Source organism: Macrotis lagotis, chromosome 1 (genome assembly GCF_037893015.1).
Source record: "Macrotis lagotis isolate mMagLag1 chromosome 1, bilby.v1.9.chrom.fasta, whole genome shotgun sequence".
NCBI lineage: Eukaryota > Metazoa > Chordata > Mammalia > Peramelemorphia > Peramelidae > Macrotis > Macrotis lagotis.
The window spans coordinates 762,084,675-762,107,297 of record NC_133658.1 but is presented as its reverse complement, the minus strand read 5'-3'; positions in this window follow the sequence as shown (position 1 = coordinate 762,107,297).

Genomic DNA, 22,623 nt, shown 5'->3' with positions numbered 1-22,623 from the left:
AAAATAAGAATTTAAGATGTGAAAGATAGGGTCACAGTTCATTGAGCTGTGTTTTTTAGCCTTTTATTAGAGGTACTTCATTTATATAGATTGGAGTTAGGATTGTGAGAGTATAGTGAGGACTTGGGAAACAGGTCCCATGGCAAATTGAATTCCTTATGGTAAATGAATGCTGGTATGAGCAAATTGTATATTTATATATGCTATATTGTATATATGTATTATATTTCATATATACACGTATGTGTACATATAATTTGGTTTAAAGAAATCAATTCTTTTCGATCCCTTATTTTCAGGAGATTTAAAAAAAAGACTTTTTGGGAAATTTGTAAAGACAGATAAAAAAGTGTCTTAATTAAAAATTCTGTGTTAACCCAGTGCCCACTTAGCAACTGACTTTGAAACCTGATGAAGGGCCAAATAAGACACCAGGCAGTTTTCCTGCAAACAGCTGTTCATTATGGAACACAGACACTATAGCATCATCGAGTGTCTATGATATATTAAAATAAATCCATGTATTTCTGATCCATGACATTTTCGACAAGCCTAATGGACAGTTCCTGAGACACTTGTGTACTCAGCTGCATAAGAAATAGCATTTTAAAATTGAGCTGTTATCAAATGGGCAAGTTTCTATTATTTCCAAGGTATATTATGCTAAATGTCTTATCTATTTATTGATTTCTAGTGTTATTAATCAGAAAAAGTCCAAGTACATAATCCTACCTGATCTTTTGGTCCTTGGAAATGACAGCTAAACTGGCAGCTGGCTTAAAGGAAGAACAAGAAGATGAAAACAGCAAATGACTGTCCCACTGCATTATTCATATAATTCCATTACCTCTTTCTGCTTAGGAGTAGGGCTGGGATAAAAGCATTATTAATAACACCATTTGCTGCTATACCAGGATACTCCTAGCTTTTTAGTTTCCATTCCTAAAGTTTAATACCTTCCGTTTTGGGACTGGATTAAGACAGGCTAATATTTGTGACCATTTTATTTCTGTTGGTATTCTGGAGAATTGAGAATGTGGCAATATTTGCAAAAACAGAATTTGGCAATGCTATAGCATGCTTTCTCTGAACTATAAGAAATAGCTAGTTTTTAACCTTCATACTAGCTTGGATAAGCATCTACAAATCCCTGTTTAATTCTTAGCTCTCTTCCATGATTGGGCTATGTGTCCTACTTCAAGAAGTCTTCTTGGTCTTCTAGTTGTTACTGCTTTCTCCTTTCCCCATAAAAATGATTCTATATTTAATTTTTATTTATTTTTATTTTTCTACCTGCCCTCTGTATCCTGCCACCCCCTTCCCCTGACCCCCCAGTAAATTATTGACTACTTGAGGGTAGGGAATATTTAATTTTCTTCCTTTATGAGGTAACTGGCCCTTAGCAGATATTTGAAAACTGAGTTCAATTTATCCAAATCTGACCTCAAACTCCTACAAGCTGTGAGTCCTTGGGCAAGTTGCTAAACCTTACTCTGTCTCAGTTTTTTCATCTGTAAAAAATGAGGGCAAAAATAATTTCAAATCCCCAGACTGTTGTGAGGATAAAATGAGAAAATACCAATAAACATTAAGTGCTATATAAATGCACTTATAACATAATTGTTATTTTTAAAAAAAACATTTCACAAATATAATTGTGCATTGTTGTTTTAAAATATGCCATAAATATCAGTGATTAAGAGTAGAGGAGAAAGAAAAGTGTATTGGAACTTGCAAGATGGAAGCCCCATTTACCTCATTAAAGCTTGTCCATTGATTAACATCTGCAGGGGCTTTTCAGAGAACCTCTAGGGGTCTGTGATTTCTTCCTAGACCTTTAAAACTTTTGATTTTTTCCTTAAAGGAATAGCTCAATTCCTTCCAACTGTATACTTGGCTTGACTGATCTTTCAATTATTGTCATCATATCAGTGTCTTTTTTTTGAAAAGGATCTTGAAGTAATGAAGACAAACCTCATCGTTTTATAAAAGAAGCTCAGACCCAGAGAGGGTAAATAAATTATCTAAGCTGGAAAGTAGCAGTCATAATTTGAACCCAGGTCTTCTTATTCAAAACTGTTTTCTTTTTCCACTACATCATGCTACCAAAGCCAATAATTCAGTTTTTTATTTTTTTAACTCATCCTATGATTTCATTGTTAGAGAGATCTCCCAATATGAAAACTTTCTCTACCAATTCACACCACTAACTCCTCTGAATTTCATAATCTTAGAAAGTTACCTGTGGCACTGAGAGGTCAGTTATCTTGGTTACAGCAGTCATTAGGTGTCAGAATAGGACTTGACTTCAGAACTTCTTGACTTCAAGGCCTCATCATCACTCTTTACTCCGACACACTCTTTCTCCTTCAGAGTTATGTCACATAAATCAAAAAGTGAGCTTAAGATATTCATCAATATTAAATAATTTTAAGACTTCATAAACAATTCACTATTGCTAAACAGTAGTATAGTCTCTTGCAATTTGTATAGCACTTTACATATTTCAAAATACTTTCAAATTTATTCTCATGGTGATATTCATAATACTGTTGGATAAATCAATATAGGCATTATGATCTCCCTTTTACAGATTTAAAAAAATAAAATTTATAGATGACCTGTCAGATAATAAGTAGCAGAGTCCAGAATAAAACCTAGGTCTTTTGAGTCTAAGGTCATTGTTCTTTTTATTATACCATACTCTAATCATTCGGTGCGTTATCCAACTACTCATGTTTTATTTATCTGATACTAAAAAATAATCTTGCAAATCAAAAGACTAGACATGTTACTCCAAAGCTTGATTACCTTCAATATATCTTATGGAATTAAAAATGATCCCCTTCATCTGGCATTTAAAATGTATCACATTCTTTTTGTTTGTCTATTTGTTTTTGTTTTTACTTATTTTAGGCAATGGGGTTAAGTGACTTTCCTCATCTCACACAGGCAATTATTAAATGTCTGAGGGCATATTTGAACTCAAGTCCTCCTGATTCCAGGGTTGGTGCTCTATCTACTCCACCACCTAGCTGCCCCCATATCAGATTCTTAAACCAAGTTCCAGTTTGTCATGTGCCTTTTCAAGAAGGTTGTGACCAAGTCCAGATTAGACAATTAGTTTTTTACATAATTTAATCTTACTTTCTCCTACTTTCATATATCCACACAGGCCCTTCTTGATGTCTTTAATACACTACTTCTTCATCTTTGTTGAAATCCTTCCTTTCTTGTCATGGCTAGGCTTAGGAGTCACATACTCCATGAAACCTTTCCTGATTGTCTTGATGAATGTGATCTTTATTGGCTGAAGTGTTTCATCTGAATCTCTCTCTTCTTTGCTTTGTCACACTCAAATTTACAGTATCCTTATTGTCATACATAACTTCTGTCCCCTCATAGATCATAAGCTCCTTGGAGAAAGGGACAGTAAAATATTTCATCTTGTGTCTTCAGTGTTCAATATCATCCCTTACCTATAGTAATCACTTGATAAATATTTATTGATTTAATTCAACCTGTGGAGTGACTACATTCCATGGGAAGGAGATAAGGTGGAGTGGTAGTGGATGTGCAGTCAGTCGGTATAAATTCATGGTGATCTGGAGATGGCAAGTTGAGGTCAAGGAACCTCAGCATGATAGTCTAGTTTGGCTTGAAAGTAGAGAGTGTGGAAGAAACATGAATGAAGGCTAGAAAGAAGATTGGAGTCAGATTAAGGAGAACCTTAAATATCAGACTGGGATTTCAGTTTATCTTTTAGGCAGTAGGGAACCACAGAGAATTTTTGAGCAAAGGACTGACATGTGTAATGTGAAGGTTGAGTTTGAGAAGATGAGAGAAATGAGGTAGATAGCCCAGTTAGGAAGCCATTTTTATAATACAAATGAAAATTATTTAGGTCCAGAAAAAGATTAATGAGTGGAAAGCCAGATACAAGTGTAAAATATTGTTAAGATAAAAATCAACTGACTTGGTTACAAATTGGAAGTGAATTCCAGGGAATAGGAAAGAGCCTCAAAACCAAGATGGCAAGGAAAAGATGGTACTACCAATTGAAATAGAGAAGTTGAGAAAAGGCTTGGGATAGGGTAAAAGTAGGACAACAGTTTCAGACATGGGGACTTTGTCTTGTCTGAGGTAGAGTCAGCAAGCAGTTAAAAAATGGGACTGGAGTCAAAGGAGATACTGGGGATGTATGTATAGATCTGAAAATCATCTGTAATAATTGAACTCCTGGGCACTGATGAAATCAGCAAGGGGAGAGAGAAGAGACAAGATCAGAGTCTTGAGGATTACCTAAGTTTAAGGGGTAAGAGAAGGGCAGTAAATCAAGAAATTAATCACAATATATATTCTCCACCTCACTCCCAGGGTGAACCCTATTTTACAGAACAAAATCTTATTTATTCATGTATCTACATAGCAGTTTTCACTGTGAACCATAGATAGATATGTCAAGTGAGGACTCACATCAACTCTTTGGTGTCTTGAAAGTGTAGGGTTCCTAATCCAATTGCACATAACCTCTACATTAAAATTGCCCATTCTATTAAGGGGAGATTAAGATTGGTGTGGTAATTCAATGAGAATCCTATAATGAGAACTGGGTAGGAACCTTAGAGATCATCTAGTTCAGTCTAGGAACCTTCAATTTCCAGATAGTAATAATAGCATAATTGATTTGTACTTTTCTCAAAAAAAGGTTACAAATTAGATCTCTCACTAAATGGAGTCCAAAAGAGGTGGAGTAATTTTCCGAGATAGGGATGGAGGAAACAAAGAAGCAAACACCATTTCCCCAGTTTTCTTAAGTGAGGGCCTCACTATTTGTATCCATTTGTCAATATGCAGAAGCAGCTTATTGGTCTAGAGCCAATTTCCTCTCACAAATCCATTATTGATAAGATGAATAGACAGGCAAAATATCTTTACAGATGCATTTGTACTTCTACAGAGAATGAATAGGAAACATCTTAGATTTACACTTTTACATGTGAAAGGTTGGATTTCAGAGCAATATATTAAATTAAAAGGTGAGGCAAACAGCTATAGGCCGGAGCAGTTAGCATTATTTTAGTCATTTATATTTTCAGAGCTCTTATGATATACCCAGGATGGGTATTTTTCTTTTTTTAGGGATTAGACTTTATCCTTTGTGAGCCTCAGAGTAGAAGAAAAAACCAATAGGGAGTACAATTTCCATTCAATATAAGGAATTTAATAATTAGAACTGACTAAAATTGGAGTCCTCTGCTTCATGAAGTAATGAGCTTGCTATTCATCCAGAGGAATGTTGATTCAAACAGAGATAACATGTCCCAAGGATAGAGATGTTGGGGATTTTTGAGGGATTTCATGTGTTGAAGAGTAGCCTCTTTGGACTAGATGACTCAAAAGTTCCTAGCAGTTTGGAACTTTTATGAATGTAAGTCATTATTTTTCTTTTCTTTCTCTCTTTGTCCTTCCTTCCTTCCTTCCTTCCTTCCTTCCTTCCTTCCTTCCTTCCTTCCTTCCTTCCTTCCTTCCTTCCTTCCTTTCTCTTTTTTAAATATTTCATTTTTCCAATTACATGTAATGAAAGTTTTTCAACATTCATCCACATGCATATGCATATTTTAAGTTACATGATTTTCTTTCATCCTCCCTTCCCATCCCCCTTCCCTCAGTGGTGAACAGTCATGTGAATATTGTGCATACACATTTATGTTTAGCAAGCATGTTTATAGATCAATCATTTTCAGTATGAGGAATTAAGAGGAAAAAGAATTCCATGAGATAGGAAAGAAATACATAAAAGATATTTTTTAAAAGCGAAATAGTGTTTATTCAGATTCTGTAGGGCTTTTTTTGTTTGTTTGTGTTGTTTTTCTTCCTCTAGATGTGGATAGCTCTTCTTTCTTTCTTTCTTTCTTTCTTTCTTTCTTTCTTTCTTTCTTTCTTTCTTTCTTTCTTTCTTTCTTTCTTTCTTCCTTCCTTCCTTCCTTCCTTCCTTCCTTTCTCTTTCTCTCTCTCTTTCTTTCTTTCTTTCTTTCTTTCTTTCTTTCTTTCTTTCTTTTCTTTCTCTTTGTTTCTTCTATTAAGAGCAAGAGCGAATAGCAGAAATATTCATTTGCTCTTTCAATGAATCATAGAAAAAATAAGAGGCCTTTGGGGAGTAAGAGCTTCAGGTCTTTAGGATTGACTTAGCTATCTGAATCATGTTCTTCTCTAGATGCTGAATGACAGTGATTCCAGAAAACAGAATAATATTCTTATCTAGACTATAGAAACTAGACTGGGACACTGGCCCTGATCAGTAGCTTATTACTTTAATCATAATAAAGTAGTTGGAAGTGGGTACCTTAGTCACTGAAGCTTCTTCCATGTCTAATTCCCTCTTTAAAATGTTAAGAACAAGCAACAGGTATAATAACAGTTATAGCTGTTAACATGACTTTTCCACATGTAATCCACTATGCTATGTCTTAGTGCCTTTATATGCAGAGTATGTAGAAACACCAACTAGACAAAGAAGGGCTAGCATTTATTCATTCTGTTAGTCAATGAGTATTTTTAAGAGCTTACTATGTGGCAGGAACTATGCTAAGCTCCACAGATGCAAATAAAGGCCAAAAGAAAGACAGTTCTTGCTTTCAAGGAGCTAACACATAAAAGGGAAATAAAAAGGAGGCAAGGTAGGCAAGAGAGTTTCTCTGGTGAAAAGACTATAGCTTTGAAAGGATCCAGGGTGAGAGGTTAAAACATGGTGCTGAAGTCAAGAGCAGAAGCAAGAGCTGAGAGGGTATAAAGAAAGGTTGGTTTGAATCTCTTCTAGGAGGTTTCAAGAAGAATTTACAAATGGAAAAACATGGTAATATATTTCAGAGTGAATATCTTTAGTACACATTGAGTCCTGGGAATGGATCAATAAGAGGTTTCTAAGGGCAATTGTCTACTCCCTCAATACCAAGAAGTTACCAAATTCAGAGGATTTTACAATGACAAGAAGATGAGATAAGGAACCTTCTATAACATAATAAAGAAAACAAAATAACTTAAGTCTAACCAATCTGACCATCAACATTCCACTCCTGCAAATGCAATCACTGGCTTATGGTGCTTTGGTCTTTCTTGCACCCAGTTTTTGAAGTTGAAAAAGGAACATACTGACTCTTGGTGAAATTAAGAGCTCATTGCTCCTAGGAATTTTTTCCTCCTTTACAGATCCCACAGCTCATATAAAGTTAATCTTGAGTGGCCTTTCCACTGTTTGACTGGAGTAATTTGGGGAACTCAGAATTTGGAGCTAAATTTATGACCATGTCCCAGGAGGAAACTACTAATGGGAACAATTGAGAACCATGAATTAGACACACTTTGAATCTTGAACAAAAGTAAATAGATGAATAGCTGTGGAGGAATGTGGAGCCTGGAAAACAAGAATCCAGGATAGGGACAAAAAGTAGAAATGCACAACTGATTAAAGTAATTAATATGAGAGGTAGAAACAGGAACCTCCAGAAGGAATCAGAAGAGAGAATTCCTAAGATCAATGGCTTCTCAGAGCATTCTTGTTAATAATATTTTGGGCAATTCCCTGACTCCTTCAGGGACTAGCCAGAAAGTCAGGAAGAACAGTGGAAATTATAAATAGAGGATAGGCTAGCCATTCAGAGTCTCCTTGTAACAGTGGCCACCCTCACCTTCTGAGAACTGAAAAAAAATTATCACAGTATAGGCCATAAGAATTGTGGAAAGGAAAAAATAACAACATGCTTTTTAAAGGGAAGGAATTGGTGGTAAACAGATTTTCAGCCAGGACACTATGGAAAAATCAGCAGTGATTGATTGATTCATTGAGACAGTCAAAAAATGACTGAAGAGAAATGAGCAAATATTAAAAAAATATTCCATCTCAGTGGATGCCTCGTCTATAACAAAAGAATTGGACAGAAAAATCTCCTTTGATTGGTGAAGATAACATAACAAATTCTGCTAGTCCTCCTGAAACAATAATAGAAAAATTTTAAGATCCTCTAAAATGGTCCAGATAAGAAAAAAATATCAAAGAAACAAGAGCAGAAATTAGAGTCCTTCAGGAAGAAATTATCAGGTTTAAAAAAGAGACTACTGAAATTATAGCAAAAACAAAAAAGGGAAATATTTTAATATTAGTAAATTCTCTGAAAAAGAAGCTTAATAAAAAAAAGCAAAGATAGAAGACAAACTAAGAAGTTCCAAAAAAGATTGAAAGAATACTGCCATTCTATCCAAGACTGCCTTGTTTATGTGTTAAATCTATCTATCTATCTATCTATCTATCTATCTATCTATATATATATATATACATATGTATGTATGTATATATGTATAGTGACAAAGCACTCTCTTTCACTTGCATTGGTATATATATATATATTTGTACATGTTATCTGTCTCATTAAAATGTAAATTCCTTAAAGTCAGGGATTGCTTCACTTTCATCATTGAACTCCCATGTCTTAGCATAATACATGGGACATAATAATTTCTTTAAAAGCACTATTTAATTGATTGGATACAAAAGAACCCAACAAAACAAGAATATTGGACTTAAAAATAGGATATTAGAGATAATCACAGAAGTCTTCTCGAGGAACTACAGGCAGCTATCTAAAAAAAATGCAAAGTATAGAATGAACAAAGTGTCGTCTCTCATATACTCCAAAACCCTCAGACTTCAATGTAAATGTGACTCCATCCATAGATGGAGAGAGGAGCTGAGGAGAAAACACAGAATACCTTGTATAAAACATAAACAATTTAGAAGTTATCAAAGAATATAATTAGGAATAAAGCAGGGTTATTAATAACTCTAAAGGGGAGGGGACAAAAATAATGTATTTATGATATTATGAGTGCATAAATAAAATTCTTTGCTTGAGTTTAGGTATGTTATGTACTATAGTCAGCTATATGCAATAATGCATAGAACAATGCATAATGCAATAGAATAATAGATAATGCAATAGAATGCAGATACTTCAAAACTGCTATAAATATTTATCATTTTCATGCATTAGTTACAGGTTCTATAGCAAATTTCTTCCAATAATGGTGTTATCTTTCTTAATTATATTTTAATATTTCAAGGTTCTGGGATTTTATTGATATATATATATATATATATATATATATATATATATATATATACTTTGACCAACACAGAGTGCAACCATTTTCTGACTTTATAAGTATTTTGGAGTTTTTCTGGGTGAAAAATTTATTTAACTTATCTCATAGTAACATAGTGCTGAGCCTTTCAGAAGATAGCAAGTTGGTGTACAATCAGCAATCTTCAGATGTTTTTCTAGGTTAATATGTTGTACTAGAGGTTAATTGGAATGATGTTGAGGAATGACATGGGAAAGGAAATTTCATATCTTAATGAGTCAGTGTAAGAAAGCCTTCTTGAATAAAGTCAGTGTAGTGAAAAGAAGAGTGTTGTCATTTTTCTGAAATCAAATAAATTGGTTTAAATACCCACTGGTGATGATTTGGGCATATCATTTTTTTTTTGGTAAGGCAATAGGGTTATTTGACTTAACCAAGGTCACTCAGCTAGGTAATTATTAAGCATTTGAGACTGGATTTGAACTCATGTCCTCCTGACTCCAGGAGCTGTCCCAACTTGGGCACATCATTGAGCAATAGTTCTCAGTTTCAGTTTTCTCTTTTGGAAAATGATGGGATGGACTAAATGATTTCAAAAATTCCTTACAACTTTTTATCTGATTGTATATTTTACTTTTTTTTCAGACATGAAGTGAAGAAGCTTCCTCTAGCAATATAGATAAGCAACTGCTAAAGTCTATCATTTTGTGGTTATCTTAGTTTTGAGAAGTTAAGTTAGTAGCCTAGGGTTATACTAATCAAATGTCTAAAAGAAGTGAGATAAGTGTTTCTGACTCTTAGACCAGTTCTTTATCCCTTCTACTAAGCTGACTTTCTCTGTTTTCCTTTCTTTTTTTATATTTTCCTTCCTTCCTTCCTTCCTTCCTTCCTTCCTTCCTTCCTTCCTTCCTTCCTTCCTTCCTTCCTTCCTTCCTTCCTTTCTTTTCTCTCTTTCTTTCATATCTCTTCCTCCTCATCACTTTCTTCTTCATGCTTCTCTCTCTGCACTACCTTTCTCTTGACCCACTGCTTCCCTCTTTAGAAAGAAATTGATATATCTATATCTATCTATCTATCATCTATCTATCTATCTATCTATCTATCTATCTATCTATCTATCTATAAGTCATCATTAAAATATATTCTTTTGGTAATCATTTATTAAATATTTATTATGTGTAAGACTACTTGGTGCATGGAATGTGAGCTAGCCTCACAGTCAGGAAGAATTGACAGCTGCCTCAGTCTTTAATGTTGCAGAGAAAGTGCCAGATACAAGTTGCAGAGGGTACTTCCTACCTGCTTGAAATCCCAGGATCAGTCACAATAAGATGTGTAAGACTATGTACCAGGGATCTAAAAATGTATAGAAGAGCATTAATCAAGAAGGAGAGATAAAAAAACAGAAATAATGAAGGGGCAAAAGGACAGGAGAAATATGTAAGACAAATAAAAGGCCAAGTGCTATGAATGCTCAGAGGAAGGAAATCATAAAGAATGTTACTTGAAAGGGATCTTGAAGGGTGGGTAGGATTTCAAGGTAGGCAAGCTACAGTTAAGCATTTTTTTTATGTCAGGCCTTGATGAGAAAAATATAGGCAAAAAGAAAGACATTCCCTGCACCTAGGGTGCTTGCATCCTAATGCACTGTTCCCCACTGTTTACTAGCTGTGTGACCCTGGGCAAGTCGATTAATTGATGCCTGCCTCAGTTTCTGTATTAGGATAATAATAGTACCTATTTCTCAGGGATTGTTGAGAGAATAAAATGAAATCATATGTGTAAAGTGCTTTACAGACTTTAGAGTGCTATAAAATAGCTAGCTATTGTTAATGGATGAAGACAACACACAGAAGAGAGCTTCCAAAGGGGTAAGGTAAGGTGGCATCCTGTGAGGTTCATAAGATCAGAAACAAAGCTGGGGGTGGGAGGAAGTAGGTTGGATGGCTTTGGTATTTTCCCAAAATAGAATCAGAGGGAGGACTCATTGCCAAAAGAATTGAAGAGACTAGAGCCAGCAGCCTGGGTATCCTAGTCATAGGAAATGGTGTGAGAAATAACAGGGAGGTCACAGGATAATAGGATTTAAAACTTGAAGGGACTTGAAAGATAGTTCATCCTTATTTTACAGATGAGGAAATTGAGGCCCAAAGAGGTAAATTGGTTTGCCATTGGTCACATAGTAGTGATGGGATTCAAACCCAAGTTTTCCTAACTCCAATGTTCTTTTGACTGTAAAAACCTCCTCTTATAGGGCATAGTAAGAGAACAGTGAGTAGAATGATGTTATTCCAAGCTTCCTAGGATCATAGGTATCATCTACTCATATTACTTGCTTTTAGAGGTGAGAAAATTGAGACTTGCCCAAGATCACTCAGGTAGTTTGTGGCAACGCCAAATCTCCTGATAGCTAGTTCATTTTTCTTTCCATTATGCCATTCTGACTAGTCTAAGTTAGCAGGGATATGGATTATGTAAAGCAAGTGGTTTGAGATAAGTATTTAAATGAATGAATGAATGAAAAAAAAAACATTTAAATGCTGTCCTAGTCTTTACTAAGTGCTGGGAAGCAAACAGAAACAGAAAGAAAAATAATCTGCTCTGTCCCTGAGGTGTTTACACTCTGTGGGATAGTTTGCCCAGTAGGGCTTAAGTGCTGGGTGAACAGGTGCCTAACAGCTGGTGGCAGGGTAAGGTAGCTAGGGGGAAGGTTATATTCTAGAGAGAAGCTGGCTGAGAATTGAGAATTTCCTGATGATTCACAATATGAATTATTTTCTCTTTTAAACAGTCCAACCCTATAGTTCACTTCCCACCTGTGAGCTGAAAAGTTGGACAGAAAAAAGTTAGGTTAGATTCTTTTAAAGGAAAACTAGCTGGTGAGAAATGAATCACTCCTCAAACATAAAGGAGAACTGAAAATTGAGACTAGGTTAAACCTGAGGTCACTCAGTCTTAGAAATTCCTCTTTAGGCTTCTGATACTACTGTAATTTTGCTCTGCAAGCTAAGAAATAGAACAATATATATAAAAAAAAACTACCTTGAAAAAGCACAGAACATCAATGCTTTGGTAAGAAAGAGATAACAGAATGCCACTTACAGCAGAAAGTACAAAAAATATCATACTGACTTTTTTAAGTTTCAAATGATTCAAAGCCTGCCCATGGAATCTATTTCTTTGTAAAAAATGATTTATTCCTTTTATGAGTAGCTTCTATTTGATAAGGAGAGGATAGTTAACATGACTTTTACTTTCTCATTTAGGTTGCTAACATACATAGAAACAAATATTAATCACTTTAAAGCTCCAACATCCTCATAGTAGTAAGTGAGAAAAGTAAAATTGAGGGTATCTGCAAGATACTCATAAGACTTTTTTTTCCCTAAAAAAGTGATAGAAGTGTATGAGAGGTGTGACAGAAACAGCTTTGGGTGATGGGGTTTCAATAGAGGAAACAGAGTGACCTACCAAGAATTTTTATAACACTTTTTAGGTAAGTGTAGGAGCAATAAAAGTCCTCAGCTAGCCAAACACTCAAGAAGTGAGGGAAATGGTGTACTGGTAAATATTTAACAACCAAACTTCTAGGGGAAATATGTTCTTAGGATACATTTTTAAGTTTAATTTGCATTATTGACATTTTTTTCCCATCACTTTCAAGTCTAGGTATTCAACAAAACAATAAATCAAACCCCGTTTTGCAGCATTTATCATTTCTGAGATCAAAAAGTTCACACTGAATATATAACAATCTACTCTTGTGAGCTTGTAAGAGCTGATTCTAGTGCATACCTGGGTGAGGGGAAACATGATGGAGAAATGGCCCAATCAGGAAATCTTTTAACTTTATGATGACTTGTTTCAATGTTATTTTACTTTTTCACATTTAAGTCTAGAGACCAAGCAAGATTTTTTCACTCTTTTTTCCTATTAATAAAGAAGAAATAATTTTTTTATTAAAGAAAGGTGGGTGGTACAGTAGATAGAGCACTGGCCTTGGATTCAGGATAAGAGTTTGAATCTGTCCTTAGATGCTCTACACTTACTATGTGACCTGAGGCAAGTCACTTAACCCCGATTGCCTCACATCTAGGGTCATCTCTAATCATCCTGATTCATATCTGGCCATTGGACCCAGATGGCTCTGGAGGAGAAAGTGAGAATGGTGAGTTAGCCCAGCAGCCCCTCACTCAAAACCAGTTCATGTGCTTATCATGGCATCATCTCTCTGATGTCATGGTCTCCTTCGAAAATGACAAACATAGATTATAATTTAAAAAAAGAAACCAAGACAATTGTGATGTTAAGAAGGATAGGGCTTATACAACAAAGTGGGTTGATGCTTAATAACTAGGAAGTTGAAAAAGAAAAGGAAGGAGGAGGGTAAGAGTGATGCCAGCCTGAGGTCAGGAAGTATACAGGGGCAACTTGTGGAAAGGGGCCAAAAGGTTGATCCTGACTGCTCTCTGTCCAGCAGGTACCAGGGGAAGCAGGAGCAACCAGTTTGAGTGTAATTCACAAAGGATAGTTTTTAGGTTCTAACTATGGCATTGGAGGAAGGAAAAGAAAAAAGATTCCTGAGCCAAAGGATCAAGGAAAGACTGGGAAGGGACTGAGTTGGAGAAGGCTATTTGAGGATCAGCTGCTGGGGTCAAGGTCAGGGGCACTGTTTAAAGGAGTTCAGCTTCAGGAAAAGCTGTTGGGAATAAATGGGTAATGACCTATTGAGCCAAGCAGTCAGAAATGGAGCAGTCCAAGAGAGAGAGTTTTGAGATCTAGAACATGTCTGGTCCTCCTGGGGGGAGGCTCAACAAACCCCTAGATGAACTATTCCCTAATTCAATTCCAATGGAAAGATTCCTTTGTCATGACCTCTTTCCAATAGCATCAGCTCCCAGCTGCCTGGTGGTCCCATTCATGCCCACAGCTGGTTCATTTGGTGCAGTAAGCTAAGCACAAGCTTCCGTCAACCTTGGCCCAGGGCCCACATCAAAATTTCATACTTGGGATCCTCTCTGTCTTTCTCCATGTCATTAGCTAGATACAGAGCTAAGATAAGGGGCTGTGAGTATGTCCACCCAGCTGCAGGCCAGTTCTTTGGAAATTAATCAGGCTTCACTCTTTCATTACCCTCTTTTTTCCCTCTCCCATTTCCTCTCTCTTATTCCCCATCTTTTCTGTCTTTCTTTGTCATCTCTTGCTCAGTTTCCATTTTTCACTCTTTTTTTCCGATTTGCTTGCAAGTTCCCTTTTTTCTACTTTGATGACATTTCATTGTTTTTTTAATTGAATCACCCAACTTCCCAAGGTGTATTTTTCTTGTGTGAAGCCCAATAAACCAGAGAATTTTGTACCCGAAAAGGAGCAGTTTTCTAACTTCCTGTGACAGAGGTAAAATGGGAGACTCAGAGACTTGGAAATGTTTTGCTCAAGGCCATTCAGAGTTAAGAGTAGGATCCAGGTTTTCCAATTCTAGGTCGGCATCTCTTTCCCCTATGTGACCTTTGACTGCCATGATGGTATAGAAAGGTAAGGGAGCTATTGTAGCAATTTAAGAAAGAAGGGACAAAGAAGACCTGAAGTTAGTGGGGAGCAACAAAATGAAAAGAAAGGGGTGGATTTGAGAAATATTTATAAGAATCTGGCAACTGACTCCATGTGTGGAACAAGGGAAAGGAGAGAAATTGAGGTGATGTCTTAAATGTGGGCAACACAACTTGCAGAATACTGTAGTGGAAAATGTTGGGTTTGGAGGATGAAAACCTGTGTTTGAGTCCTAATTCTACTACTCATGTGGCCTTCAATTGTTCATTTCTCTGGGTTCCAGTTTCTCCAATTATAAAGTAAGACATTATTTTTACTTCAATGGGGATTTATTAAGTACTATTCTAAGTACTGGGAGTACAGAAGACAGATACAATATGGTGACTATCTTCAAGGATCTTACTTTATGGAACATGTATGGGGTGGGGGAGAAGGAGATGATTTTAAAGTCCCTTCCAACTATATAGACTCTGATCCTATGACTTCAGTCCTTTTCCTCCATAACATTTGAACTGATGCCTTGTTTTTTGTCTTAATCATGTTCACTGTCCTCCTCTAGTTCTTTCTTTCTCTCCCTTCCTGACTGGCTGTCTCTGTCTTACGTCATATGAGACAGGTGCAACAATTTGCCCTCCTCCTAAGTACAAGACTCAGTCTGCTTCATCAAACATGGGGGAGCTTTCTAGAAATTTTGCTGCATGGCCCCAAATTTTGAATCATAATCACAGTATGGGTGATAATCTGTTCAGTCACAGCTGAGGAAGTCTGAAAGGAAAATGAATGTTTACCTTGTAATGGGGGCTCCCCTGAGCTGCTAACTACTTCAATTTTAAGCCTGTAACCTATTGGCCATACAGACTCTGACTGTCACTTTCAACTCTCAGCAGGAACTAAGAAAGGAAAGAAAGGAGTGAATAGAAAGATAATAGGGTGGTGGGGAAAGATGGAGGGGGAAGATCATTTGGAGGGGGTAGAGTAGCAAAGTTTTTGAGCAAAGCAGCTGGAGAATTGTGAGAAAGCAGAGCATTGTAGGGGGTAGGGGGCAATGGAAACAGAAATAATCCTAATCAGACCCCCTGTATTCCTGACTCCTGTCAAGTTCAATCATTGTATGAGTCAGATGTGCCACTTACCTTTCACTCCCTCCATCTTTCCTGTCCTTTCTCCTCCAGGATTTTAATAACACTAACCTAAAGGGCATTCGGGCTAATAGTCTTGAATAACCTAATTTGGCTGCAGTGACAATTTTGTCCATTTCACAAAAGCCTAGATTCTGTTTGCCAAGGTTTGGAAAGACCCTGAAAGTTTACATGAGACATTTACACCCACCACCACCAAGCACCACCAACAATGACTTCCAAGACTCATCTGAGGACCCACATTTCTATTAAAGACTATGCCTCCCATCCCAAACCTCTTCCCCCAACCTGTGCAGCAGATTATATGTGGAAGCAATAGGAATCATAACAACTAAATTGAAGTCTATAGGAAGTATTTGTAGTCTGAAGGTTGATTCACAATAAAGAGAAAATATGTTGGCAGCAAGCAGGGAAGCTATGGAATAACCCAATCCTGATACATTTAAGAGTTGTTTTTATTGAAGTCTGGCCATCTATCTAATTCTCTCTCCAGGGTATTCTTGGAGAATGATTTTATGATTTTTTTAAGAGCTGATTTTCTTCAATATTTGAGATTTAATTTTTCTCTTGGTCTATTAGGTGTCATTGAGTTGTAGTTTTTTTAAGGTGTAATAGACAAATGCTTTCACTAGGCAAATTCAAAACAAAAGACTTAATATGTGGAAGCAGTGCAGCTAAAAGTAGAAGTAATTTTGTATTGAAAGAGGATATAAATATAGAAGATATTCAGTAAATAAAATATTGCTTGAGTCCATGATGATTGAATAAAGGAAGAATGTAAAGTGATAGCATTTCATTAATATTCAAATCAGGGGCAGCTAGGTGGCACAGTGGATAGAGCACCAGCCATGGAGTCAGGAGTACCTGAGTTCAAATCTGGCCTCAGACACTTAATAATTACCTAGCTGTGTGGCCTTAGGCAAGCCACTTAACCCCATTGCCTTGCAAAAAAAAAATTAAAAAAAACCTCAAATCAGAAGTTGTGCATGTCATCCAAAGCCATTCTTTTCACAGAAATGGCAAAGACAGCTCCAGAAGAACTATTTCTATGAAAAGCAATGCTGAAAGTCCATGTTTTTGGACAACCTTGGTTCTTGAGATAAGAATCAGTGGACATAGCAAAGGAAACCAACATAAGATACACAAGATCTGGTACTGATTATAATAACCAGTTACTGAATAATAAAAGATGAATAGGATATCATGATCTCTGGCATTTTGTATGACCTGCTTTGATTTCTTAAGTTTCAAAAGCATTAGGATAATGAATCTGTTGGTTTTTTATAAGTGTCTCCTGGTCATCTCTGAGAATTCACCTGCAGGGGAGAGCATGAAGGTCAAATCTGTGCTCTCCTCTAGGGATAAATTCTCAGAGAGGAGTAAAAATTCTATAGAGTGAAGAAGGAACACAAACTTAGGGACTTCTATTAGCTGATGACAAAGTTTTAGTATTCCTAGCTATTTCTTATTTTTGTTTCTTCCTCTTTCAAGGAAGAATGGGTTAGTATGATTTGTAGGGGCACAAAAGATCTCACATGTTCATCATTTGAACTCTGAGTCATTGCTTCAATTGAAAAACAGCAGCATATATGGTGCGTAATTAGAATTGGAATAAGATGATGGGTTTAAGTTCCTGCTCTGCTGTTGTCTTCCTTCTTGACCTTGGTCACAAATTCTATGGACCCCAGTTTCTTAATCTGTAAATTGAAGATAAATAAATAATGTGTACAGGGTCTACCTTCTGTTATCAACAAGGACCTGTGAATTCACTGTGTAAGAAACTTCCACTATCAATGGAGATCAATAAGTTTTCTGTAATTTTTCGTCTTAGGAGAGCTGTTTGAGAGCACTGATAATTAAGAATTAAGTGGCTAGTACACAAAAGGCCATATATATCAGAAATAGTGCTGATTAGCTCCAAGGCAGTTTTTTATCCTCTACACTATTCTGTTGTTATTATATTTCATAGAAATGATCTTAAAGATTATTATTTAATCACTGTTTCCTATTATACAGAAGTTGGTATTAAAAATAACCTATTGAAAACAACCACAATGAACTTTAACAGCTCACCCTTCATCGATTTCCTGTCTTGTTTTATTGTCTTTGGATTGTTCTAGTAAACTTCCATATTGGGAAAATTTTGTAGAAATAGTAAATTTAAATTTATACAAGACATTTGAAATTCACGTCATCTTTGAGGACAAAAATGGAACACTGGGTACTGGATTTTAGTATAGTTACATATGTTACTAAATGATAGAGTATCCATTTCTAAAGAATATTATTTAAAGGAACTTGTAAACCTGGATGGAGATCTTAGATGTCCTTGCATTCTGTCATCAATTCTTTCAATGAAACATTCTTATTTCTTATTTTTTTTACCCCAGTTACATGAAAAGCAAGTCTCAATGTTTACTTCCATAACCTTGAATTCCAAATTCTTTCCCTTCCTCCCACCTCATTCCCCATATTGAGCAATTCAATTATTTGGTGTAGGTTGAAAATGTGTAGTCATGAAGCACATTACCACAATAGTCATGTTGTAAAAGCAAACATAATCTCCCTGCCCCAAGAAAGAAACCTCAAGAAAAATAAAGTAGGGGAAAAAATGTGCTTCAGTCTATTTTTACTCACCATCAGCTCTTTATTTTGCCCACAGCTGCTATTCTAATTGTATTTCTCTCCCATTCTTGTCCCTACCACCCCCATTTATTCAGAATCTGATGAACTCTTTATAAAAATTATCTCTTATGTAACTATTTCCCTTACTCCTAATTTTTCATATCAGAAATAACTAAATCATAAACATGTTTATCAAAATGTGTATGTACAATGCTAACCTGACTGCTGCTGAGAGGAGGGTGGTGGGAAGGGAGGGTGTAAGGAAGTTTTGTAACTTAAAAATATACATCTACATGTGGATGAAAATAAATAAATAAAAACTTTGGATACTAAAATAAATAAATAATCTCGATGTTAATTTTCTTTGGTGTTTTTAAGCAATATTACAGAGGGCACATGTTGCATGAAATTTTCAGTCGACCTGTGGGATGTGTTCTGTTTTTATGATGCAGACTGGTCATAATGCACCTACCTTTATACTCTTGTTTTCTTGCTTTGTTGTTTTGTGTCGTTTTTCACACTTCACACCTTTGCTGGTCATTCATGTGTTCCATCACTTTTTAATAAGTTATGAGACAATCTTTTACATCTAAAAACCTTGACCTTCAGCTCTCACATAGCACTATGTACACTGGACTGTGTTTTATTCTGGGTGTGACCCTCAAATAATAATTTTATTTTAATGTAGCCTTAAAATAATCTAAGTTTGGACAGTCATGCTCTAAGATAAGATGTTATTTTTCTCTTTGAGTCACTTCTGATGAATATAAAGGTTCACTTATTCCCCCTCACCTTCCCCTTCTACTCCATTGTAAAAGCTTTTTCTGGCCTCTTTTATGTGAAATAACTTACCCCCATTTTACGTCTCTTCTCCCTATCTCCCAGTGCATTCCTTTATTATCCATTAACTCCATCTTTTTAATGTATTATAACTTAAAATTCAACTCCCTCCTGTTCTTGTCTATATATACGCACACTCCTTTTAACTGCCCTAATAAAAGAGAAGGTTCACATGAGTTATCCATTACATCATCAGTATCATTCAGGAATACCAATAGTTTAACAACATTAAGTCTCTCATAATTTTTCCTTTCCATATGCCCTCTTTATGCTTCACCTGAGTCCTGTACTTGAAGTTCAAATTTTTTGTTCAGCTCTGGTTGTTTCATCTGGAAAGTTTAAAGCTTCCCTATTTCATTTAATAACCTTCTTTTCCCCTGAAAGAGTATGTTCAGTTTTGCTGGGTAGTTGATTTTTGGTTGTAATCCAAGCTCTTTTGCCTTCTGGAATCTTATATTCCAAGTCCTATGATCCCTTAATGTAGAAGCTGCTTCATCTTGTTTTATCCTGACTGTCACGATATTTGTTTATTTCTGGCTGCTTGTAATAATTTCTCCTTGACTTGGAGGTTCTGAAATTTGGGTATAATAATCCTGGCAATGAGATATTTCACATTTTCTTCTAGGTTTTCATTCTTTTGGATTTTGTTTATTGTTTATTGATTTCTCACAAAGTAATCAGCTTCCCTTAGCTCCATTGTATATTTGAGGGAATTGTGTCTCCTTTTCCATCTGTCCAATTTTGTTTTTTAACGCTTTAAGCTTGGATTACAACCAAGAATCAACTACCTCAAAATTGAACATACTGCTCTCCTCACTGATCTTTTGGACTGCTTTTTCCATTTGATTCACACTGGTTTTTAAGAAATTATTTTCTTCAGTATTTTTTTTTTATAATTCCTTCACCAAGCTGCTGACTTTTTCATGATTTTCCCACATTGCTATCATTTCTCTTCCTAATTTTTCCTCTATCTTCCTTACTTGATTTTCAAAGTAGTTTTGAGCTCTTCCATAGCCTGAGACCAATTTATATTTTTCTTGGAGGCTTTGAATAGAGATACATTTTGATTTTATTATCTTCTGCATGTGTATTTTGCTGTTCCTTAGTATCAAAATAATTGTCTGTCAGATTTTTTTTTTCTTCTGTTGTCCCCAGCATATGAGTTGATTTTAAGTCTTTGTTAGGGTAGGACTCTGCAACCAAGGTGGAAGACACCCACCCCAAGCTTTTGAGAGTTTTTGCAGCTGTTTCCATGAACACCTCCCCCACCAAGGAGGAATCTCAAATCCTCCAAGGTTTTATGAAAGAATATGACTGGACTGTGCTCTGGCCTATGGATGACCATAAGCCTACCCCTCTGTCCTGGAATCATGAAGAAAGTACCTGATCCCCTCTGGCAGTAAAGCTCCTTTTCCTGGAACTGGGGTCCCAGACTATGACCTGTATCTGAGTATGGGCAAAAGCTGTGAGTCCTGCCTCAGGGATAGTAGAGATAATAGAGAGACCCCTGCAAACTCCCTCTATTCTCCTACCACCTATGTAAGCAGATGCTGGTGCCTTCCCAGGCCTGTTTTCCTGCTGAACTTCCCAACTGTTCTTGGAAATCCCTGTGCTGAGCGATATGGACCTCTCACCACTTCCAAGGACCCAGACATCCAGTGGTTTAATCCTGGATTGCTGGAGCCAGTTTTCTCTTCCCTTCCCGTGGATCTTCCAGGTGGTCTTGGTCTGGAAGATTGTTTCATTCAGTCCTTTTATGAGTTCTGTCACTCTAGAATTTGGTTAGTCATTATTGAAAGGTATTTGCAGTGGTTTGGGTGAGAGTTTGTGGGAATTCCTGCTTCCACTCTACCATTGATTCTACCCTCCAGAATATTTTTATTTCTAAATAACATTCTTGTTATGAGGCAATGAGGTAGTGTAGTAGAATTTTGAATCTTGAGTCAGAAAGATCTAAATTCAAATCCAGTCTCATATACTAAGTATATGATACTAGTCAAATCACTTAACCTTTGTCTGTCTCAGTTTTTATCAGTAAAATGAGGATAAAAATAATAGTTACCCCTCAGGTTTGTTGTGAATATAAAATGAGAAATATTTGTAAAGTGCTTTGCAAACATAAGAATGTTTTATAAATGCTATTATATTATTACTATTTAAATGACCTTTCATCTATGCATTTTTTGTTGGAATACTATAGTCATTTCTTGATATACCACTTATTCTGCTTAAAAACTGAATCTTTAATTATAACAAAGAAAAGCAATTAGACAACATATCTGACAATAGATAGGGCTGCCATAGTAATTCCCCAAGTGTCTGCCAGCTATGTTTTATTGTCTGGTACTGATTTTTTAAAATTTCTTAAAGTTTATCTTCTTCCTTTTTATGGATCTCTTCATTTTTATGTTGTTGTACTAATAGTGCATGGAGTTCATGTGTTTCTTCTCTTTTCACCTTGTATCTGTTTATATAAATCTTCTGAAGTATTCATAAATTCTTCATATTCATTATATCTTACTAGATAATCATTGAAGTTATTTTCAACACTGAAATGGCTCTAATATTTTGTGATTCTATATTGAAGTTCAGAAGAAAGATTAAGGAAGATTAAAGTTAATTGATTAACAATATAAGTCCAACATCGAAAAAGCTAATGTCCCATTTTAATTCTGATTCTATTCTCTGCTGTCCATTCTGAAGCATTTTGGCAAGCTCCAGGGCCCCATTTAATGTATATACAAGAGGATGTCTTAATAAAGGCAATCCAAATGCTAAGAGAACACAAAACCAAGAAGGTATTTTTAGAATATTTCAACAGTCATCATGTAAAAGAAGAATTGACCTTTTCTGTACAACTTTTGATATGGAACTTTGACTAATGGATAAAAGTTGAGGAGAAATACAATTTATCCAGTAAAAATGATAACTATATCACACTCATCACATTTTACTAAAACTGTTGGAAGGAAATAATTTATTCTTAGTCATAGAAAATCTAGAACTAGTAACAATTTGGGATAGCATACTAATATAATATGTCATATTCTATCATATTCTATCACATCAATATACATACACACATATACATGGGGTTCATTACTCTAAGGCAGCTCTGGAAAGAGTATACTACCTCTTCAAAAAGAAGGTAGATTATTTATAAATGGTCCTGAAATTCCATAATATATATTGATGAAAACTTGTAGAAATACTTTTGGAATAAACAACCATATCTCCACCATGCCATGGCAAAGGTTACCAGTTGCAATACCAATGCTTTATTGTATTTAACTGAAAGTGGATTATCTCCAAAGAAACCTTTGAAATAGCTAAA